Source organism: Chiloscyllium punctatum, chromosome 5, assembly GCF_047496795.1.
Source record: "Chiloscyllium punctatum isolate Juve2018m chromosome 5, sChiPun1.3, whole genome shotgun sequence".
Taxonomy (NCBI): Eukaryota; Metazoa; Chordata; class Chondrichthyes; order Orectolobiformes; family Hemiscylliidae; genus Chiloscyllium; species Chiloscyllium punctatum.
This window is the reverse complement of record NC_092743.1, coordinates 128,237,518-128,262,767: the sequence shown is the minus strand read 5'-3', so window position 1 is coordinate 128,262,767 and position 25,250 is coordinate 128,237,518. Positions and strand designations below refer to the sequence as shown.

At 40.2% G+C, this 25,250-nt stretch overlaps 1 protein-coding gene across 6 annotated transcripts in view; it reads right to left on the bottom strand.

Annotated features, from left to right (window-relative positions):
- pag1 (phosphoprotein membrane anchor with glycosphingolipid microdomains 1) overlaps positions 1 to 25,250 on the bottom strand; it is a 153,449-nt gene that overhangs the window by 46,530 nt on the left and 81,669 nt on the right. For 2 of the 6 annotated variants that reach the window (XM_072571317.1, XM_072571319.1), the window contains one exon: positions 9,813 to 9,926. The exons of 2 other annotated variants lie outside the window; for them this stretch is intronic. The gene's annotated coding sequence lies outside the window, so the exon portion shown is untranslated. Of the gene's footprint in view, positions 1 to 9,812; positions 9,927 to 11,284; positions 11,398 to 23,886; positions 23,906 to 25,250 lie in introns of those variants that run through there. 2 more of the 6 variants (XM_072571318.1, XM_072571320.1) reach the window with 2 other exon arrangements.

The window sequence follows — 25,250 nt, the reverse complement described above, 5'->3', positions numbered from 1 at the left end:
TTCAGTTCGAAGCTATTATGTAGGATTATTTATGGTGGATTTGGAATTAATTCCCCTTATTTTAGCTATGCAAATAAATCTCTTCTGAAACTGAAAATACCCTAGTGCCAGCTTGTGTTTTCCTTCAAAAGGAATGTGCTTCTAATGAAGAAAGCAAAGGCTGAATGTTTTGCAAAAGAACTGAAGTTACCTCCGACCTTTAAGTTCCAAGACAGCTGTTCTGGTAACTGTTTTAGTGGGTTCACAACATCGCAGATTTGTTAAGCGGAGAGTTTGGTCAAAGATGTTCTGACAATGGGATATGAACAAGCAGAAGTTCAAAACTTTCTTCCTTGGCAAACGATGAAAGAATTTGTCTTCATTCCCCTCTCCTGCTCCAATAATATACTCTCATTGCAAGCAGCTTTTAAATGTGCTGGAATCAGAGTTTAAATTACCAAAATAAAAAACAATTAAAATTCAAATAATTTTGCAGATGAAAGCACTGGGGTTATTTTATATCTCTCTAAACATATTCCAATTTCTGAATTCACATTTGTACTGATGATGCCATCTCTGGCAAGACTTCCTTTTTCCTCATCCTACCCACTCCGGCCCTATTGCGTTTGGCAGGGCCTTTAGTAATGTCTAACCCATCACCCACACGTGTACCTTTACCCCTCCTCTTTCTCAGAACCACAACAGGGTTCCCTTTGTACTTATTTTCCATTCCACTAATATTCAAAAGGATCATCCTCTGCCATTTCCACCACTTCCAGCAGGATGCTACCACTAAACACATCTTCCACTCCACTGTGGGCATTCCTCAGGGACGGTTCCCTCTGTGACACCCTGGTCCACTTTTCCGTCAGTCCTAAAGCTTCCTCACTCCTCCTTGGCACCTTTCCATGCAACAGGCAGCAGTGCAATTGAGAAACTTCACTTGCCCATTCACCTCCTCCTTCCTCACCTCCTTCAAAGCCCCAAAAACATCATCCAGGTGAAGCAGCATTTCACCTGTACTTCTTTCAATCTAGTCTATTGCATTTGCTCCTCACATGACGTCTTTTAAAAACGGAAAGAACTGCGGATGCTGTAAATCAGAAACAAAAACAGAAGTTGCTGCGTAAGCTCAGCGGGGTCTGGTTACGAGGAAAGGTCACTTGACCTGAAACGTTAACTCGGAGTTCTTTCCAGAGATGCTGCTAAACCTGGGGTGACCTCTTTTACACTGGCGAGACCAAATGCAGACAAAGTGACAGCTTTGAGGAACATCACCACTGTGTCTGTAGGAATGATCGTTATCCCACGCCCCACCCCTAGTTGCTTGCCTTTTCGTTAAACTATCTTGCTCACATGCTAACATTTCTAACCTGAACCCGCTACAATGTTTCAATTAAGCACAATGCAAATTTGAAGAATAACACCTCATTTTTGGCTTACAGGTCCCGATATTGAATTTTAAAACTTCACAACCTGATCGTATTATGCCTATTCTCCATTTTTCTTAAATTCACTCCAGCATGACCCCTTGTCTTGGTTGGGTCTTCTTTACTTTGCTGTTACTAGCAAGGAACCAATCATTCCCTTTCACACTTTTAATTTACACTCACTTTACATCACTTTTTCTCTTTCTCCACCATTAAGAACTCCTTTGCGTTTTGTACTTAACCTCTGTCTGTATCAAAAGTATTTTAAAAAATTTTTCCAGCATCATTCAGTTCTGAAGGAGAGTCAACCTGCACTCGAAACATTAACTCTGATTACCCCTAATTGTGGAAAGAATGTTCTCGGTGTTGGGCAAGTCCAGAACTAAGGTTCACAGTCTAGAATAAAGGGTCAGCCACTCAGGACTGAGACGAGGTAGAACTTTTTCACTCAACGTTGTGAACCTGTGGAATCCTCTCTCACAGGAAGCTGTTAGAGCCATTTTATTAGACATATTCAAGAGGGAGCTGGACGTGACCCCTGTGGTTAAAGGGGTCAAGGGGAATAGAGAGAAAGTGGGAAAGTGGGATACTGAGTTTGCATGACCAGCCATGACCATATTCAATGGTGATGCAGGCTCGAAGGGCCTACTCCTGCACTTATTTCCTATGTTTCTAAGTTCCTATTCTCTCTCCAAAAGATCCTGTCAGACCTGCTGAGTTTCTCCAGCATTCTTTTATTTTCAGATTTTGAGCATGCACAGTAAGTTTTGCTTTCATTTTGATCTGTTAAGCACTTGAAAGAATGCACATTTTCAGTGAAAAATATAGTGTGAAGCCCTACCGAATATTATAACACAAGTCAGGGAGAGGGAGATAAAGGGAAGAAGCTAGTTTAGTTAGGGAAACTTGGTTGGAATGGACAATTTGGACAGGAGGGTCTGTTTCTGTGCTGTTACTCTATAAGTAGTAATTATGCCTCCTTTCAGCTTCAAGGTTGGGGGCCCCTGTGGCTTTCCAATGACCAACAGCCCTTGGATTACATCGAGTTAATTCTGCTTGAATGTGTATTCTTGTTGTGTCATATTGCATGACTGGCAAATCAGACGCCAAGTAATGTGTAAACATTTGAGAACACTAGTCACATTCATACACCAATTGTATTTTAAACATACTTAAAATATAAAATACATAAGGCACCACAATAAATCTTTCATGAAGTTTCTGCAGCCATACATACAACACAATCCATAGAGGAGTATTAGGAGGCAGCAATCTGCATGCCACTGACCTACTTAAAACTGTTGTTGACAACAAAAATGCCTAAACTGATTGCATTATTAGATCCACGTGGTCATTAAGGATGATAAATGCCATTGGCTGATTTTAATTTATCCTTCCAAAGCAATCCTAACAGCCCAGTACTGCAGCATCTGATTTTACTCCAGCAAGTACACGCTGGTTAAACTATAATAAAAAGGTTTTCATTAAGTAATTGGTTACTTTGAATAAGTTGCACTCACTGTTGTGACTTGCTCAGACTGGGAGATCCCATGCTCCAAATTTGCTCGATTTAATGGAATAAAGGAATTACTCTCCAAAATGCAACAATACATCTATCACTTGATTCATGTTAACTTAACAATAAATCATCCTTCTGAAGGATACTTCAAATTAATGTTAAAAGTCAATGTACATTAAGCCATATTTTATATTACATTTTTCCTGCAGATATCATGTGCAACAAAAGCTTTGCTGACAACTTGTGGGCATCCCGAACACTTAAAGCATTACAGAGTTCACTTTGCTTGAGAAAGTTGAACATTTCCAGTAGAATGGACTGTGATTTCAGGTCGCATTGTGGCACTGTCATTTATGAATTCAAAATAAAGACAGGATAAGGGGTAGCAAATCTAAAAGAGAGTTGATAAGAAATTACTTCTGCCAAAGGGTTGTGAATCTGTGGAACTCACTACCCCAAAGTGCGTTGGATGCTGGGACAGTGAATAAATTTAAGGAGGAGTTAGACAGATCTTTAGTTGGTAACAGGTTGAAGGGATATGGAAAGAAGGCAAGAAAATGGGGTTGAGGAGAATAATTGCATGATTGAATGGCAGGGCAGACTCGATGGGCTGATTGGCCTAATTCTGCTGCTATATCTTATGAACTTATGGCAGTAACATAGAACACAGAACATTACAGTGCAGTATAGGCCCTTCGGCCCTCAGTGTTGCGCCAACCTGTCATACCAATTAAGCCCATCTAACCTACACTGTTCCATGTACATCCATATGCTTGTCCAATGACGACTTAAATGTACTTAAAGTTGGTGAATCTACTACCAATGCAGGCAAAGCATTCCATACCCTTACTACTCTCCGAGTAAAGAAACTACCTCTGACATCTGTCCTAAATCAATCACCCCTCAATTTAAAGCTATGCTCCCTCGTGCTCGCCGTCACCATACTTGGAAAAAGGCTCTTCCTGTCCCCCCATCTAACCCTCTGATTATCTTACATGTCTCTATTAAGTCACCTCTCAACCTTCTTCTCTCTAACGAAAACAGCCTCAAGTCCCTCAGCCTTTCCTCGTAAGACCTTCCCTCCATACCAGGCAACATCCTAGTAAATCTCTTCTGCACCCTTTCCAAAGTTTCCACATCCTTCTTATAATGCAGTGACCAGAACTGTACACAATACTCCAAGTGCAGCCGCACCAGTGTTTTGTACAGCTGTAGCATAACCTCATGGTTCTGGAACGTGATCCCTCTATTAATAAAAGCTAAAACACTGTATGCCTTCTTAACAACCCTGTCAACCTGGGTGGCAACTTTCAAGGATCGGTGTACCTGGACACTGAGATCTCTCTGCTCATCTACACTACCAAGAATCTTACCATTAGCCCAGTACTTTGCATTCCGTTTACTCCGACCAAAGTGAATCACCTCACACTTGTCCGCATTAAACTCCATTTGCCACCTCTCAGCCCAGCTCTGTCTCTCTGTAACCTACTACATCCTTCATCACTATCCACAACTCCACCGACCTTAATGTCGTCTGCAAATTTACTAACCCACCCTTCTACACCCTCATCCAGGTCATTTAGAACAATAACGAACAGCAGTGGACCCAACACTGACCCTTGCAGCAGTACACCACTGGTAACTGGACTCTAGGATGAACATTTCCCATCAACCACCACCCTCTGTCTTCTTTCAGCAAGTCAATTACTGATCCAAACTGCTATATCTCCCACAATCCCATTCTTCTGCATTCAGCAGCTCACCCATGCTATCGAAAGAAATAAAATGAGGCCTTATTGAAACATAGAAGATTCTCAGGGGCTTAACTGGGTAGATGTAGAAATGTTGTTTCCCGCTTATGGAAGAGTATAGGACCAGAAGCATAAGCTCAGAATATGGGGTTCCTCATTTAAGTCAGAGAGAAGTAAGATCTTCTTTTCTCAGAAGGTAATGAATTTATAGAATTCTTTACCACAGAGGGCTGTCATGGTTGGGTCATCAAGGCCGAGATAAACCAACTTTTCATCAGTAAAGGGATCAAGGTTAATGAGGACAAAGGCAGGGAAACGGAGTTGAGGATTATCACATCAGCCATGATTTCATTGTGTCTTATGGTTTTCATAAAAACAAAAAATAATCTTAGAAATCTTCTTTACAGATCCACAAAAGAAATCATTTTCTGGTGTTGACATGGTGACTTCAGATTCAGGTGAGAACAAAAGAACTCTGAACAACAGTAGGCCATTCAGCCCCTCGAGCCTGCTCTGCCATTTAAGACCATCATGGGTAATCTCATCCCAGCCTCAACTCTGCCCAAACCAATAACCCTTTAAAACAATTCTAATTAAAGGAGACACAAGGATAAACTTTCACTCCAAGTCCACTTTGGCAATTCTCTTGAATACTTTGATACCTTAATTAGATCAGCTTTCATTCTTCTAAACTCTAGTAAGTATAAGCTTAAACTGTTCAATCTCTCCTCCGAAAGTCAAATCTTTCATCTTTGAAATTAATCTAGGGAACTTTTTCTGAGCTGCCTCCAAAGCGATTCCATCCTTCAAGTAAGTGGAAGGAAACTGAACACAGAACATCAACTGCAGTTCCACCAATGTCTTGTTCAGTTGCAATAACACATCCCTTCTTTTACATTCCACTCTGTTAACAATAAATGCCAAAATTCCATTTACCCTCCTTACTACCTGCTCTCTCCGCACACTTGCTTTCTGCAACACATGCATAAAGAACCCCAATTCCTCTGCACTGAAGTATCTTGAAGTTTCTCTCCAAATAGATAATAGTAGAGTCATAGAAACAGGCTCTTTGGCCCACTATGTCTATGCAACCAACAAACATCAAACCACACTAATTCCATTTGCCTGCACTCAGACCTATTATGTCCTGACATCGTAAGTGCTTGTCCAAACGCTTCTTAAATGTAGAGAGATTACCTGCTTCCACCAGTCTCTCTGGTAGCACATTCCAAATGTCTACCATTCTCTGAGTGATTTTTCTTTCTCAGATCTCCGCTAAGCTGCTTGCTCATCAATTCAAACCTATGCCCTCTGGTCGAAACACATCCACCACGAGAAAGAGATTCTCATGATCTACTCTGTTTAGGTCCCTCATAATTTTGTATAAGTCAATCAGATCTCTCTTCAGGAGCAACAAACCCAGCCTCTCCTCATAACGGAAACTTTTCATTCCAGACAATATCCTGGTGAACCTCCTCTGGAACCTTTCCAATGCTTTCGTGTCTTTCCAATAGTGCAGCAATCAGAACTGCACAGTGTTCCATCTGTGGCCTAACAAATGATTTATTAAGTTGTTACAGGAATTCCTTGCTCCTCCTATATTCTACACCCCAGCAAATGAAGGAAACCATCCCATATGCCTTCTTTACTATCCTGTCTACTGACCAATGCCAACACCTTCAGGGATCTATGAACCTGTACAGCAAAGTCCTTTGTTCCTCAGTACTTCCTGGAGATCTGCTGTTCACTGTGTATATCCTTCCCTTATCAGGCCTTCCAAAATACTTCGCACTTACTGGGAGTAAATTCCATTTACCATTGTTCTGCCCAATTTACCAGCTGATCAAGATCAGACTGTAGCCAGAGACCACCTACTTCACTATCAACAACATCCCCAATTTTCATGTCATTTGCAAACTTATTATACCTTCTCCATTCACATCTAAGTTATTAATGTACAGAACAAACAGCAAGGGGTCCCAGCACTGATCTCCGTGATTCTGCTGGTCACAGGTTTCTAATTACAGAAACAACCCTCCATCATCTCTCTTTACCTCCTTGCAGGTTAGGTGGGGACTGGGCATGTTACATTGCCCTGTAGCGTCCAGGGATGTGCAGGTTAGGAGGTTAGCTATGGAAAACGTGGTGTTACCTGGATAGGATGAGATGCTCTTTGGAATATCGATGCAGACTCGATGGGCCAAACGGCCTCTTTCTGCACTGTAGAGATTCTATGAGCCCAAGACATGGGGTAGGTAGATAAGGATTGAAAATGGTGATCAAACTCGGAAAGGTGATAGATAGCTGCTTCACAGATGGGGTCTATTTTAGACACTTAAGTAAGCCATGAGCTTCTCATGAAGTCAGAAGTCACACAATACCAGGTTACAGTTGATCACGTTTATTTGAAATCACAAGCTTTCGGAGCGTAACCCCTTCGTCAGGTGAAGACTGTAACCTGGTGTCATGTGACTTTTGATTTTGTCCCCCTCAGCCTAATACCAGCATCTCCACATCATACTTTTGTAGGAAGTACTACAGGATTCAAGACCGATAACAGAGAGAGTGCCTGAGCACCGCAACACTGGCAGTAGTGATGCGCTAGTTGGAAAGCTGAACAGGGAGGTATTGAGAGCTTGTCCCTTTTCAAAAGGACAGGAGACAGTCAGTTGGTTGGAGGAAGTTTGGGATTTGTGGAATGTAATGACAGAAATTCTTGTATTTACTCATTCTAATTTGTGAAATGCAGTTATAAATAGAACACAATGCAAGTTTATCAGTCCAAATCTCTGAATTCGGGATTTCACTCCTACAGTTCTTTCACAAATAGCCCTGAATAGTATTCTTCAATGTTAGTCAGATTTTGGCTACAAGCAGAAAACCTGGAAAACATCACAGCTTCAGATCCACAATAAAAAAAGCTGTATTCAAATCACTCTTGGGAAGTACTAATTCAGATCAAGAGAAATTTTGGATTAAGGTTCTCTTTTCCAAATAGGAAATCTCTATTTTGTTCCACATCATTCAAACTTTGGTGTTTTGATTATCCCTTTTGGAGCATTATTTAAAAGAAAATCATTAACTTCCACTTACTGCTGTCGGCTAGATGCACCACTAACCCAGTTAAACACGATGTATTTGTGAGTGTGTGTTACTGCCAGCAGCTATTGCCATACTGATTTTAAACGGAATAACGTGTTGCACATGACTCATCTTGTGTGATGTTAAATCTAACATTTAACAGATTCAACACTCCAGTTCAGCTGCTGAGAGTGTGTGCGCATTTTTAGTGGTGATGAGATGGTAAAATGCGGTCACATATCTGCCTTTACAGGTGATTCCATGACACAGGGGAATTATCCCTCACAACTCGTATCACAAATAAAATCTAATCATAATTATGCTGTTTCCTGGATCTTGCTGCATGCAAACTTGGCTATCATGTTTTCTCCATCGCAATAGTGTCTATACTTTTAAAATACTTCACCAGTTGCATTGTGATGGTTTAAAAGTAGTTAGGGCTTCCTGTGGTCAAAGGTACTTTTCACAAAAAAATTCACACCTCTGTTGCTGCAGTCTTGCAATGCATTTACATTTGCAAGCTGTCATTATTACATACTTGAATTGGCAATGGCAGCATATATCATGACAGTTAGTGCTGAAAGGCACATTATATAATTGTTTGTATATTGAGGTACTAATGATTTTAATGATCCTAATTACATTTTGTAAGGAACGTTAGAGATTCAGTGTTAGCTATTCATGACCTCTAAAAGCATAAGTAAATTTTGAAGGTACTGTAGCTTTGCATTACCTCCCGGATAAGTATTTCAAATTGGCGAAAAACAACGGATTTTAAAAGTCTGGTAAACTGCATACAGCAAAAAAAAGCTTTCTACACTCTGTACCGAGAAGAATTACTGCCCCCCAGTGTTTGCACATGGAATCACACTATTTGTTTGTCACAAAGAATGGAAACCCTTCGGTGCAACCTGTCCATGCTCCCAAACTAAACTAGTCCCTCCTGTCTGTACTTGGCCCATATTCCACCAAACTTTTCCTATTCATGTACTTATCCAAATATCTTATAAAATGTTGTATCTGTACCCACACCCACCACTTCCTCTGACAGTTAATTCCACACAAACCACTGTCTGTGTTAACGAGGTAAAAACAATGACGGCAGATGCTGGAAACCAAATTCTGGATTAGTGGTGCTGGAAGAGCACAGCAGTTCAGGCAGCATCCAACGAGCAGCGAAATCGACATTTCGGGCAAAAGCCCTTCATCAGGAATAAAGGCAGTGAGCCTGAAGCGCGGAGAGATAAGCTAGAGGAGGGTGGGGGTGGGGAGACAGTAGCATAGAGTACAATGGGTGAGTGGGGGAGGAGAGCTTCAGGGCAGAGGAAATGACCTGGGAGTTGCAGTGGGAGAGGGACTCCCTGAGATTCTTGTAGAGAGAAGAGGAAAACTTCTTCAAGGCAGGCATCCTTGCAAGAGGATTCGCAGTAGGGTTACAATCAACGAGGTAACTGTCTGTGTTAAGGTTGGTCCCATTTCCTTTTTAAATATTTCTCTTCTCATCTTAAAAGTATGCTCCCTAGTCTTGAACTCTCCATCCCAGGGAATAGACCCTTGTCATTCATCTTATCTATGCTAATGATTTTCTAAACCTCCACAATGTCATCCCTCAACCTCCTACGCTCCAGTGAAAGAAGTCCAAGCCTTTCCAGTCTATTTTTATATCTCAAACCCTCTGTTCCCAGCAAGCCTTGCCAAAAGAATTTTTAAAATATAATTCAGCACAGCAAAGCTGACTTGGGGGAAGTGATGGCTCAGTGATATCATTGCTGCACTGTAATCCAGAGACCCAGGTAATGTTCTGGGGACAAAGACTAAAGTTGCTGGAAAAGCTCAGCATCTGTGAAGAAAAATCAGAGTCAATGTTTCAGGTCTGGTGACCCTTCCTCAGAAATGGGGACCCACGCTCACACATGGAGGAATTTGAATTCAATTTTTTTTTAAAAAGTCTGGAATTAAGAGTCTGTTGATGACCATGAATCTATCGTCGATTGTTGGAAAAACCCATGTGGTTCATTCATGTCCTTTAGGGAGGGACTCTGCCATCCTTACCTGGTCTGATCTATATGTGACTCCAGGCTCACAGTAACGTGGTTGATTCTTAAATTTCCTCTGGCCAATTAGTGAATGCCAATAAATTTTGGCCTAGCCAGCAACACCCACATCCTGTGAATGAATAAATTAAAAAAACCTGGTCAGGTGAAACATTTACACAAGTGATTTGCAAATCAAAACTAATCTTCCTATTCACTAATTAGTAACAAAAGGTTTCAAGTGAGGACTAATACACCTAGCTTTTTAACATATCTCAACTCAGAATTAGTCTGATGACTTCAGTGATACAAATGGCAGTAGTTGCAAAATACATCTTTATTAAGACTGTTCTTGTGTAGTGATGTTACACAGTCTAAGCAGGAGACCAAAGCATCATTACAGATGAGCAGTACACGTTAAACAATGGCAAATGAAGGCTGAGCAACATTTTATATCAAAAACAGAAACTGTTGAGAAACTCAGCAGCTCTGGCAGTATCTGTGGAGAGAAAGCAGAATTAACTTTTTTAGTCCAGCGACCGTTCTCCTAAAGTTGGAATTTCCATTTGCTTCACCACCTGATATCTTTGTAGCAATGGTGCTGTTTTTTCCCCTTAATTCTCAGTGCTTTCCCTCCTTAAATAATTGTATATACCCATTCAGGTATATTACAAACATCTCTGAAGCAAGTGGGAATTGAATCCAGGCCTTAAGGACCAGAGGTAGAGACATTACCAGTGCATCACAAGTCAATTCTAAAGCTAGCATTTATTTCTTATCCCTATAAGTGAGGAATATGTGAGGTAATTTCAGAATCCAATTAAAAGTCAAATATATTGCCGCGATTTGGAAGGCACAAATAAACGAGATAAGAAAGCTGGCAGGTAGTAGCTAACTTTCCTAAGGACTTGAATTAAATAGATTTGATGAAAATTCAATTGTTTCATAGTCACTATTTCTCTTAACAGTTTACTACAAAATTCTTAATTAGCTGAATCAAAATCCTGCATCTGCAGGGACAGATTTGACCTGCTGAATTAGGATCTTTAAAACACTGGATTACTCAACAAGCAACAGAAGCACTACCTTACTGAAATAAATCTGCAGAGGCCAGTATGCCACCATCAAGTTACCATTTATTTTCACATGGAGAGTCCGTGACACTGATCCAGCTCTGTCATAGCAAGCCCTCAGAGTGAACAGGACATCTGACACTCCCGTTCTTATTTGTCAGTCAGGGCTCCCTGATTCCAGATTAACAGCCTCCAATCAGGGAACTCATTCTATGACTTCATTACAGTTGCTATAGTTACCACATGCCCAATTACAGGGTGACCAATGGGCTCTATTTTTGCCTTCACATCCATCAGCAACCTGGAATGCATTTTATCTGGAGCAGGTGTTCTATGAACTATCAGTCCTACTAACTGTTCTGTGAACAATCCTCACTGCTGACCACAATGTTGTCGGATCTTCTGTGCTGCTGCTTACCATGAGGCAGATTTAGTGCCACCATCCTCTTGTAGATGGGGATCTGCTGGGTGCGATGAGTCTAACAAGAGCCTTTTATCTTCTATACTGTCAAGGCAGTGCAACAAAGCCTCTTCTTCCACAGGCATCTGAGGAAATTTGGCATGTCCATAAGGACCCTCACCAACCTCTATAGATGCACCATAAAAAGCAAATGGTCAGGGTACATAATGGCATAGTATAGCAACTGTTCTGCAGAACATTGTGTGCACAATCCAGACCATTACCAAAGTTGAAAAGCGTGGTGCTGGAAAAGCGCAACAGGCCAGGCAATATCCAAGGAGCAGGAGAATCGATGTTTCGGGCATTAGGCCTTCTTCAGGACCATTACCAAAGCCAACCTCCCATCCATTGACTCCATTTACATTTGTCATTGCTGCAGAAAGACTGCCAACATCATTAAAGACCCCTCCCACCCAGGTAATGCTCTCCTAAATCGCTTCCATCACGCAGAAGATACACGCTTGAACGAACACACACACACACACACAAAAAGAGAATGAACTCTCTAATTTCAATAACGTTGATGTTGCTAATGTTGATCTTGCTTTGTGCACCTCCCGTGCAGTTCTAACCTGTATTCCTCGCTCTGTCTAAATACCTTATGATCTATATGTCCTTGTTTGCTATGATCTGCCTGTACTGCTCGCAAATCAAAGCTTCTCACTGTTCTTGGGTACACATAACTACAATAAATGAAATGTAATCAAAGTAAATCAAGATCTAGTTTGTTGCAAGGTAGAAATTAAGTAAATGTTATGTTAATATGACGGACATTGTAATAGAAACAAAAGATGGTCCTGGATAGTAGATCTTACTCCTTTGAGATGCTAGTCCAAATGACACCATAATGGGTACAGCTTAAGCCATTCCTGAGTATTAACCCTTTCAGAGCCTTACACAACATTAACCCTTTTAGTCTGCCTTTTTTACCATAATGGTTATAACTTTGCCATAAAATTCACATCACCTGCTTCTTTTCTATATAAATAAGTGCAAAGTATTAATTTAACCGAAGTTATCTGGCCCAACCCTAAATTTTTCTTATGATGATTAATAAACATACACTTTTCCTTATCTAACTGCTTACATTATATGGATTTATAAAACATTCTAAGATTCAAAATAACATTGCCTGCTTTAAACATTTTAAACAGCTTGCTGTTTTAACCAGATCAGTAATTTCTGATGACATGTATGAACATCACATAACTTGAACAGAACAACTATTGCAGTGTCTACACATAAATAGACACAATGACAGGAACAGTAGTTGCAAAACATACCATGGCACAGAAATGGCTAAGATTGAAACAGAAAGGGATTGTGATAGTTTCTAGATTAACGTCAGGAACAAAAAACAGAAGTTGCTGGAAAAGCTCAGCAGGTCTGGCAGCATCTGTGAAGAAAAACAAGAGTCAATGTTTTGGGTCAGTTCTGAGGAAGGGTTTCCAGACCCGAAACGTTAACTCTGATTTTTCTTCATAGATGCTGCCAGACCTGCTAAGATTTTCCAGCAACTTAGGTTTTCATTCCTGATTTACAGCATCCACACGTTTTTTTGGTATTTTTTGTAGATTAACATAATGTGCCAGGTTACTGTGAAGTGAAAATGAATGATTTAAATAAAATGCTAAAATATATTAAATCAAAACAAAGATTTGTTGACGATCTGAAACAAACAAGAATTGGTGGAGAAACACAGCATCACATTCTGATGAAGTATCACCAGACCCAAATGGTTAGCTCTGCTTTCTTCACAGACCTGCTGAGTTTCTCTGGTAATTTCTGCTTTTGCTTTTTATTTATTGTGTTAGCTCAATTGAATACAACTCAGAAAATATCAGGCCAAAACTGCTCAACTACCAGATAAGAATTTGACTTTAACTTGGTTTTCAGAATTGATCATTAAGAAACAAGGGGAACATTCAAGTATGGATAGTGACCCATAGTGTTAATGGATTGAGTTTAGAGTTCTTTTGTTTTGAAGGTTTGTGACTGAGATGCAAATAGCTGATATGAAGAGTGAATTGTGGTTTTATTTGTGCTGGGCAAAAATAGATGTATGGCCACACATCCATATTCCTCTTTTCATCTTAGATATGCAAGAGAATTAAATAACATATTACTGCCACTAGATGGAGCCAATGGAGTTTTTAAGAAGACGTGAAAATTTTAATTCAGACGTTTTAATTGTCAGGCCCTTTACCCACCATGTCTTACCAACCAAACTACACTAACCCCACTTACCTGCACTTGGTCCATAACCTGCAATGCCCAGGCATTTTAAATACTCAACCAGATGCTTCTTAAATGTTGAGAGACTATCTGCCTCTGCCACACTCTCTGGCAACATGTTTCAAATATCTACCACCCTCTGGGCAAAACATTTTTTTTCCTCCGATCTCTTCTAAACTACTTGCTCCTTACCTTAAACTTATGCCCACGGCCACGGTGAATAGGTTCCCATGACCTACTCTATCTATACTCTTCTCATAATTTTGCATACCTCAAATCAGATCCTTACCTCAGCTTCCTCTGTTCCAGGGAAAACAAACCTAACCTATCATCTCTCCTCATAATTGAGACTTTTCATCCCAGGCAACATCGTGGTGTATCTCCTCTGTACCTTCTCCAGTGCAACTGCGTCCTTTGCATAGTGTGGCGAACAGAACTGCACACAATATTCCATCTGCAGCCCAAAAAATGTTTCATAAAGCTGCCATAAACCCTCCTCACTCCACCTATATTCTATGCACTGGCTAATGAAGGCAAACATTCTGTATGTCTTCTTCACTACCTTGTCTATATATGCTGACACTCTCAGGGATCTATGGACTTGGATACCAAGGTCCCTTTGTTCCTCAATGCTCCTTAGAAACCTATCCAATCTTTGTGCATATCCTACTTTTATTAGATCTCCCAAAAAGGAATCACTTTGCGCTCAGAGTTAAATTATATCTACCATTGCTCTGCCCAATTAACCAGCTGATCAATGTCACAGCGCAGCCAGAGACCATCCTCCTCATTGTCAACATTACCCCCGGCTTACATGTCATCTGTAAACTTACCAATTACAGAACAACCTTGATTATCCGAACCAGACTGGCGGGTAGTTTTTTGTTTGGATAACTGATTGTTTGGATAACTGATCTGATCGTAACCAAAGGAAGCCATACTGAACATAATTACATGAAAAAAAAGCATGTTTACAGAGTTTTTATTTCATTCAATCAATAAAATGTGCACAAACACTGGATACTACTTAAAAATTCATGACATTTTACAAATAAAATCGCTTTTTGGCTAGAGTTCAACTGAAGTCGGTGAAACTTTTCGCTGATGTTATCCTTGGTTTTATCCCAGTCCTCGACAGCAGCCAGCATCTTTCTTTTCAGCAGCGTCCCGCCATCCAGACTCACCAAATGTTGTCCCTCCCTCCTCAGCAACTGCCAAGCTCAGAGAGAGAGAGGTGCAAAATACAGGGGCAACATGAGAGAGGGGGAAGATTTTTATCCCTGACTTCAGTTTCCATCCTCTCATCAATTTTTTGTTCGGTGGGTAATGTTTTCCTCACGTTCCCTCTCATAGGTTTTCCTCCTGTTCATTTTCATGTGTGCTAACTCACTCTCCCCCGACAAAAAAAGTGACGTTAAATATTCTTGTCAGCTGAAAGATATTGAACTACTTGTTGTTTGGTAATAAAGGAGCCTTCATGGGATAACAGGAGGAAAAAGCAATGGAAACAAGAAATGCAAACGCCTTTTTGACTTAACTCTCTGGAGAATGAGCTGAAGAAAAACATTGTTGGGTTTGCAAAAATGAAGCGAGTCAATGTTGAGAGGGGATGTTGCTGTTTGAGCATACAGGTCAGGTTTGCACATATGTTGTTCTCATGCCTTCACAGTCACAAACCTTTGTCCTCGGGGAGAATAAGTATCAGAGAGCCTTTTTATAAAATGTGTAAAACTTAACTCTAACATCATGTCTTGAGTACATATTTGAAGTTAATTATTTATTAAAGCATATTTGCATCTACACTCTTGTTCAAATTTACAAAATAATGCACTAAATGGATGAGGAATAGAATTTTCCTACTTCAATTGAAATGCATGTACATTGAAATCTTGTTCGGATAATACGAAATTTGGATAATTAATGTTCGGATAATCAAGATTGCTCTGCATTCATACCCAAGGTGTTTATGTACATAACTAACAGCAAGGGTCCGAGCACTGATCTATGTGGTACCACCCTGGTCACAGGCTTCCAATGACAAAAATAAGCCTCCATCATTACCCTTTGCTCCTATTTGTCAGCCAGTTTTGCCAGTTTGTCAACTTGCCTTGGATCCCATGGGTTCTTACTTTTTAGACCAGTCTTTATGTGAGATCTTGTCAAAGGCCTTACTGAAGTCCATGTAAACCACATCAACTGCATTACCCTTATTATATTTAGTCACCTTTTAAAAGAAAAACTCAATTCAATTAGTCAGACAGGATCTCCCTCTAACAAAAAGAGAGAAAGAAAGAGAGAGAAAGAGAGAGAAAGAAAGAGAGAAAGAGAGAGAAGGAGAGAGAGAGAAGGAGAGAGAGAGAGAGAGAGAGAGAGAGAGAGAGAGAGAGAGAGAGAGAGAGAGAGAGAGAGAGAGAGAGAGCTGTATCTAGCAGCTTAAACTTCAAAAACTCCATTTTCAATAACTGAAAGCAAAGACAAAAACTTTAGGCCTGTGTGATTTCATCCACTCCTGCTTCTTTTGTCAAAAACCCAAAGCTATTTACTCAGCTTTCTGCAGAGTAGACACCTTGGTACCAGATTGACAACAACCCTCTTTCAAAGAACCACGACTGAACAAACTCCTCTCAAGGCACATCGTGCCACATTACACTCTACTTTTGATGTGCCTCCCCCTTTTTTTTTAATATGTTCTGTACATGATATATGCTTGCTTCTTTTCCTTTTTCAAACTTTAGATATCCTTTGACTTCTAGGGGCTCCCTGGACTTGCTGCCCTGGCCCTACACTCAGAGGAACATACTGGACCTGAATTCTTACTATACTACTTCTTTTATAAAGACTCTCATTTCCCAAATGACGACTTCCCAGTTTACGTTTGGCAGATTCTGTTTAGTGATATTGAAATCAGCCTTCCCTCCATTCAGACTGCTGCACGGGCCATAATGACTTTGAAACATACAGAACTATGGTCACTACCCTCAAAATGCTCACCCACTGAAACTTCAAACACTTGACTGGTTTCATTCCCTCAGATTAGGTCCAACACTGCCCCATCTCTAGCAGGACTATTAACATTTTGGCACAAAAAGCTCTCCTAGCTGCACTTTAAAAATTCCATCCTGACTAATCCTTTCATACTAAGGCGATCACAGTTAACATTAGTGAAGTTGAAGCCCCCTACCATTATAACCCCGTTTCTCACACAGCCTTCTATATTTTGCTGACTGACTATCCAGCATACATTACACATCCTTGTAGATCAAATACGTCCTAAAAATATTCCTATGCAGTCCACCATCAAGCTGCCTCTCAGTTTCCAGTGTCTTGGGAGTTACTTTCTATTCACAAAGGTTGTCACCAATAAGAAAAAGAATTCTCAACATGTGTCTATTGATGGACCCTCACTTTACTATTACCATCAAGCCTAAAGTATAAAATGTAACTATCGTTACGATTTAAAATTCAATTCAAAACATACCATATATTGATGGGTGTCATATTGGTTCGCTCATTAAGTTTAACATTTTATATAAACGTATGTAGTGTCTCTGTAAAGTTGCAACATTAAAATGAAAATCAATTATGCATAGTGGAATCTCTATTATTAACACAATGAATGGTCTCCCTCATTCTGCTAGACAATGGAAGCTGGTATGTTACTGAGTTGCAACAACCCTTATCTAACATTGAGACTTTTGTTTCTGTTTTATCTATTTAAATTAGAGAACTCTGTTAAATAATTTGCAAGACTAACAATAGTGTACTGAAAATTTGCTGGCAGCCAAACTCTTAAGCCTAAATGAACTCTTGAACTTGATAACTTCCTGGAGCGAAACATCATAGCTCCAACCCAGTGGTATTAAATTCTAGAAATTACTGCATATCCAGACAACTATGAAATTTACATAGCAATAACCCAGATACATTCATTGAAAATATGGTCTAAAAATTAATTTGGTTCTACTTTTGATGTGGGTGCTTTGGAGAGGGTACAGAAACAGTTTACCAAGATGTTGCTTGGTTTGGTGGGTGTTAACTATGAAGAGAGATTGGACAAACTTGGTTTGTTTTCAGCTGAGCATTGAAGGAAGAAGGGCGACCTGATTGAAATTTACTAAATTATGAGAAGCAATGGATAGAATGGATAGCTGGAGTCTTTTTCCCAGAGTAGAAATATCAAATCACCAGGGGGCATAGGTTTAAAGTAAAATGAGGAAAATTTAAAGGAGATGTGAGAGGCAAGTCTTTTTTTTAAAACACACAGAGGGTGGCAAGTACCTGGAATGGGTTGCCGGAGTAGGTGGTACAGGTGTATACAATAGCAATGTCTAAGAGACATCTTAACAGATACAGGAATAGATGGGAATAGAGGAACTAGGTAAAGGAAAAAGGTTTCTAAGTTTAGAAAGGTTTCATGTGGCAACGTGGTCTTGATGGGCTGAAGGGCCCGTCTCTGTGCTGTTCTGAAAGTCAGCTACAATTAAGTATCAACTCTGAAGAAGACACAACCAACTGTAAATGCGATGAGTAATTGGTAGTTTAGTGAAAATACACGACTCGTGAGACTGGTTGGAACTCAATGCTACCCAGATTACTCGTAAATCATGGGAATGCAACCACTAATTGAGTATAGTTGCAATCTTCCGTTTATTCAATGCCCTTTGGCTACAGTTATTTGTAAGATTTTGTTTTACTATCCGCGAATAGTGATGTGTCATTGCTTACAATCTGAAAAAAGGTAAAGCATGTTTTTTATTCTCACATCCCCTCACAAGGGCATGGACTCCATATAAGCCGAAATCCCTTTTTGGAGGAGAAGGTGATTCATGTGATGAAGAATGTCAATACCGGTAATGAGCCAAGGTGTTGCCTGTTTGGGAATTGCCATAGCATTTACACAGCACTGCTTCGGAATGCAATTATTTTCTAAAACTTATAAATGTTTTTGATCAAGCTAACCTAATGAGAGAAGCTTTATTTGCTGAGATGATTGCTTTGTTTACAAGTTCTCAAATACCACATCTTCAAAGGCAGAAGATATTGCACACAGAAGGCTGATTTAAAAATTCAGTGTCATCCAAAACTGAAAACCCACTGAAAGAACCACAAAAAAAACAAGTTTATTGAACAGGTATATTTTGACAAATGCTACCTTTAGAGGTACCTAGTACAATGCAAATAAAAATCAGAAAACCTCAGGTACACTCCAAGCAATTTCCATCTACATTTTCTGAACATTGAAGACATTAGTCAGTCTTGACAGATTTACTGTTCATTTGGAAATATGTGGAGTCATTTTTTTTACTACATGTACAACAAGATTGCAATTTCTCTTTCAGTAATCTTGTGTCTGATGATTCTAGATGAAGCTACACTGTCATGTTTTTTGACAGAGTATCAATAAAAATATATATCAATAGGTACTTAGAGCCAGATTTGAGTCTAACTCAAGCATAGTATCATGTCTACTGGGAGGCAACCTCTCATCACTATCAATTTGTACTGAGTACTGGACTAACTTCACCCTCCCATGAAAACTACCTTTTAAAAGCATCAAGGCTGGCCACTGGACTACTGTGTTAGTAAAATGCAGAATCTCTTTCTCACAATTTAACAATAAAGGATCATCATGCAGTGAGCTAAGCTTTTCATATGCATTAATGAATGGTGATTTATTAACTAAGCTCATTTATTAATCAAACAAGGATCACAGGCCACAGACCACAGCCTGAGAACGGTGGGTCAATAACCTGATAAAAGATAGGCAGAATATTAACAATGCCAGAAGTCAGGAACATACAGAATGTGCTGGAAATACTCAAAAGGTCTAGCAGTGCATAGGGAAAAAGAAACAGGATTAACATTTCCAGGTTGTCAGCCTGTTTTCAAACTGGAAGCCATATCAACCAGTTTGGAATAAAATGCAGAGCTAGGGAAAGAAGGGGAGCAAAGAATGAAAGGAAAAAAATTATGAAAGCTCACAATGAATGATAAAAATGACGATGAAGGACAATTTGGGGTTATTGTGGGGCAAGTAAAATAAAAGGTGGGAGAAGCTCTGAATAGCAAAGAACTATTACTAGTAACTACCGTATAATGACATGGAAACCACAGTTAAGATCACATAGAGCAAGGCATGGGAACAATCAGGTTAGGGCTAATAGGCAACAAGTAACATTCACACAACAAAATTACCTAGCAATTAAGGCGGAATCAAACCAACTCACCTTGAACTTGAATGCAAGTACCATTACTGAATCCCCTTCCAACAACATCCTGATGGCCACCAGACTGCGATTAACAACAGTTCGGAGGGTAATTCACCTCCTGACTTCCCCAAACCTTACCAACATTAGATGATTCATCAAAAGTCATGACTGACCGTAAGACAATAAGGAATAGGAACAGTAGTAAGCTGTTTGGTCCTTCGGGCCTGCTGTGGTGTTTAATAGGATCTTGGCTGATCTGGCATTCCTCACATCCAGTTTCCCACACTGCTTGATTTCCCAACTGATCAAGAATCAATATATTTATCTTGACCTTAAATAAACACAAGGATTGGCATGGTGTAAAGTGAGGACTAGGGGACTCTTTCATAGTTCTAGTCATGAGGAGAAGGGTTAATTGCAGAATGCCAGACAGGCACGATGAAAAGCATTGTCATCCACTCAGGTAATCTTAGCAGAGAGAAAACAGAAGACATAGTGGAAGCATTGGAAGAGAAGGTGACTGCCAGATCAGACGTGATGGAGAAATTGGAGCAGGGCAAGGAAAGGCCAGATAAAGAATCAAAACTTCATGGGGCATGTGAAATTGAAGGAGGACTGGACTTGGAAGTAAAGAAAAGTTTTCGAAGTGATGGTGAATGCACTTGTACCAAGTTAAAATGCTTCCGCTAATTATCGACCACCCTTCACGTAGGTAAAGGTGATCCACTCTTATTCATATTTTCATTAAAAATATAACCATTGATTTGATTGAAGTGAATTCTCACAACTTGCAGATATACTCCAACCAGCATTAGTGACCTCCATGAGAGGGACAAGCTCTGAAGCCATGGGATATTTAATCACATTTGCTGTGAAGGGGAGTTGTTGGATTCTATCGTACGTGATTGGGAGAAGCAATGAGAATGAACAGATGGCTTAAATTTGAAATACTGCTCAAGAAAAACCAAACTACAGAAAAATACTTACACCTCAGCAGCTGGATTTTTGAAGCAAGAATTTTAAAAATATAAAATAATAAATTCATGAATTTGGTAAAGTCTCAGCAGGATTAATCACACTGTAGTTACCACTCTTGTCTCAGTTAAGGCTGGTAGAGATGTGTGATGGTAACATTTCTGATTCAAGTCATTTTTAAAATCCAGCTTTTTTAAAAAAAACTATATTGCGGTGTACTTTTACCTATAATGTCTGAGATGGAATGTTGATCCAAGACTTCTACCTATTGACTAATCCCGAACCTGCAATACTATTCCGTGAAATAGAACTCCAGCCTCTGAGTAACATGCCTTATTGTAGCAATGGAATGCAATCAGTTTCTAAATTCATTATAGATTACATTGAAGAAGACCACTTAATTTACAAATATTCAGAGTTTCATTGTGTGTAGTTTTGAGATTGCTTAAAATAGACCTCTCAATGGAATCACAGCAACACATTTACTTGTTACAGTATTAGAGTCATAGATATGTGCAGTACGGAAACAGACCCTTGGGCTAACTCGTCCATGCCGACCAGATATCCCATGATTCACCTCCAACTACAGACAGAGATGGTGGGGGTAGAATTTAACAATCATCAAATCCCTACAGTGTGGAAGCAGGCCATTTGGCCCATCTAGTCTACACCATTCCTCCAAAGAGCATCTCATCCCACCCCCTCCACCCTATCCCTGTATTCTTGCACTTCCAATGGCTAATCCACCTAGCCTGCACATCCCTGGACACTATGGGCAATTTAGTATGGCTAATCCACCTAACCTGCACATCTCTGGACTGTGGGAGTCTTTTAAAATTAAAAGTAATTTAGTTCCTTTTTTTCAGGTCTTGTGGCCTTATGATTTTTAATTGATGGTTTCTGAGAACCATATCTTTTATTTCAGTGTCTTTAAAAATAGTGGATTGCCAGGAGAAAAATCTATTTTCTTTAGAAAGGAAATAGATTTATCAGAATGGCTGCACATTTTCACAGCAAGAAAATGAGCATCACTATGAGCTCTATTCTTTTAATGGCTCCGAGTTCCTGCAACGTACAGGCGACCAAGAATCCAAGGAGCTGTTTTATAAACTGAAATTGATTGGTTCTCAGTTAACTAAGCAGATTAGATCTGCAAACAAGTTTCAGTGACACAGACACACAAAGATACAAATGAATAAGCTGTTGTTCTCCCCAGACTGTTCTCTGCAGTAGAGAAATGTTTAAACTTGACAAGAACCAGTTACCTTGCCTGCAGCTGTTGCTGTGGGCTGTGACTTTTGAATTGGTAAATTGGAGACATTTTCCAAGTGAATCACTCGTTCTGTACTTCCTACAAACCAGCAGAAGCTTCCAAAGAAAGGTGTTGAAAACCTAGGGCCAGGCAAGCCAAAGTAGGATCATCTGAACATCGGAATTGTGAAGCAAAAGACCAAAGAAGTGACTTTCCAGTTTTTCTCTACCTATGCCAATAATCTCTTTTCTCCTATTTGTTTGTCTGTGTTTGTGCATGTTTATAAGAAGGTAAGAATTTTGATTAGCAATGTTATAAACCAATAGTTTACATCTGTTTACTTGTAGCTATATGCTAAGTCATGTTGCAGCTGCATAAAACTTTAGTTAGGCCACATTTGCAGTATTGTGTGCAATTCTGTAAGGATGTGGAGGCTTTGGCAAAAGAGGTTTATCAGGATGTTGTTTGGATTGGAGGTTGGACAAACTTGGGTTGTTTTCACTAGAGCATAAGAGGCTGAGGGACGACCTGATAGAAGTATGTAAAATTATGAAAGGCAGAAATTACAAAATTTGGGTAGTCAGTCTTTTTCCCAGGGGGGGCAAAATGTCATATACCAGGGGGCAAAGGTTTAAGATGCCAGGAGGAAGGTTCAAAAGGGAGATGTATGAGGTAAGTTACTGGGGGTGTTGGGTGCCTGATAGCAGTGCCAGGAGAGGTACTAGAAGCAGCTACAATAGCAGTATTTAAAAGACATTTAGACAGACACATGAATGAACAGAGAATAGAGGGATACCAATGTGCAGGCAGATAGGATTAGTTTGGAATAGTGTCATGGTTGGGCTGAAGGGGGCCTGCTCCACTGCTGTACTGTTCTATGTTCTAATTAATTATAATAAATATTTTTTTATTTAGAACAGAAACTTGGTCTCTGCTTTCTCTCAACCTTGGTCTGAAATTGGCAAATTGCGAGTGTGTATGTATGTTTAAAAAGTTCATATTTTGCCTCCGCAAATAACAGGGCTTGAGTTTATGATGCACTAACCTATAATGACCCATTAAGATAAATACCAATCTTGAGGACAACTCATGGCGCAGAGAGGTTGCATTTTAAAATGCAGTGAATGTCAGTGGCTACAGCAGCATTAGTTGCTTTTCCCGAATTGCACTGGAGACGTTGGTGGCGAGTTGCCTTCTTGGCCTGCTGCAGTCCTTTTGGTGTAGGGACACCCACAATGCTGCCAGGAAAGGAACTATTCGACTTTGATCCAATGACACTGAAAAAGCACTGAGATTGTTATCGCGTCAGAATGTGCGTAACTTGGATCGGAACTTGCAGAGAATGGTGTTCTCAAATATCTTTGTTTTCCAGGTGGTAGAAATCCAGGGTTCAGATGGTGCTGCCAAAGGAACCATCATGGTGAGTTACTGCAATAATTAGGAGAAAGTGAGGACTTCAGATGCTAGAGACCAGAGTTGAAAAATGTGATGCTGGAAAAATACAGCAGGCCAGGCAGCATCCGAGGAGCAGAAGAATCGACGTTTCGGGCATAAGCCCATTCCTGAAGAAGGGCTTATGCCCGAAACGTCGATTCTCCTGCTCCTCGGATGCTGCCTGACATACTGCAATAATTAGACTAGGCAGCAGTAGCAGCAGTGTGTTGGTGGTAAAGGAACTGTACGATGAAGCCACATTGCCTCTTAGTGCAGGTTTGTGCACAGCAGCGAACTCAAATTGGAAATCAATCCTCAAATGGCATCAGCATCAACAGACCCTCAGGGTGGAAACAACTTAGAGGGAATGATAATTAAAAGGTAGTGCCAATCAAGCAAAATGATTTGTCCTGGATATTGTAAAGATTCAGGAATGCTGCTGGAAATGTACCTACCATCTCCAAGAAAGTGAAAAGTATTCCATCAATTTCTTGATGTATGCTGGTTTTGGATATGTTCGCTGAGCTGAGAAGTTGATTTGGAGGCTTTTTCTCCCCTGACTAGGTGACATCTTCAGTGCTTTGGAGCCTCCTGTGAAGTGCTGCTGTACGGCGTCTTCTGAAATTTATTTGGTTCCTTTCCCACTGCTTCCAGTTGCTTGTTCCCGTTGTTTGCTGTACTGGCCAGTATATTGGGCCTAGGTCTACGTGTTGTCCACCCCAGTCCAACACCGACACCTCCACGTCATCACAGTTTTTCTGTCATTACTAATGCCAAGTAAAAGCTAAAAATGTTAAGAAGGGATTTGGCAAGTATCTGAAACCAATATCTGTACAGATACTCAGGTAAGGGTAGAAAATTGGGCTTACAGCAGATTGGTCATGCAAAAGGTGATACTGTGATAATTGTCATCTTGTTCATTTCTACTCCTAGGATTTACTTATTAATTTCAAATGCGAGAATATAACAATCCAAGTGCCACTTGTGGAGAAGATAAAGTTGGAGAGGAAGTGATGATGCAGGCTTAAGCAATAAAGAGGAAGGAATTTCTGACTACAAAAGGATCATTCTGCTAACTTTTGACTCATTGTTGGGTTAGATTTGTGATAGAAAATCCCAAAAGCCACATTAAATGAAGTGATTGCCAGGGCCAGATGAAAAAGGACAAAATCCCTCGTCTCCATCTTCACCAGTCTCTACGGATTGTTGGGAAGATGGTTCAACTCTGGTTTTGTGTGTTCCGAGATAACAATTCCAAAATACAATATGTAGATTCTACCACGTGCAGAGCAAGTGATAAAGAATTTTGCACTTGGAGTCTCAGAGTCAAATATCACAGAGGATGTCCTTCAGCCCATTGAATTTGTACCAACCCATCCAAACAAATCCCATTTTTCAGCACTTGGCCCGTAACCTTTGTGTGCTCTCTCAGATTCTGCAACTGTTCCTCTTAATGCTCCTGATGCATTTTCTGGACATATTAGTTGGCGGCACAGTGGCATAGTGGTTAGCACTGCTGCCTCACAGAGCCAGAGACCTGGGTTCAATTCCCACCTCAGGCGAGCAACTGTGTGGAGTTTGCACATTCTCCCTGTGCCTGCGTGGGTTTCCTCCGGGTGCTCCGGTTTCCTCCCACAGTCCAAAAATGTGCAAGTTAGGTAAATTGGCCATATTGTTAGGTGAAGGGGTAAGGAATGGGTCAGGGTGGCTTGCGGGTCAGTGTGGACTTGTTGGGCCCAATGGCCTGTTTCCACACTAAGTAATCTAATCTAATTTTGAGCCTTCTCCCGTTTAGGTAGATCACAAAGCAAGGCCATAT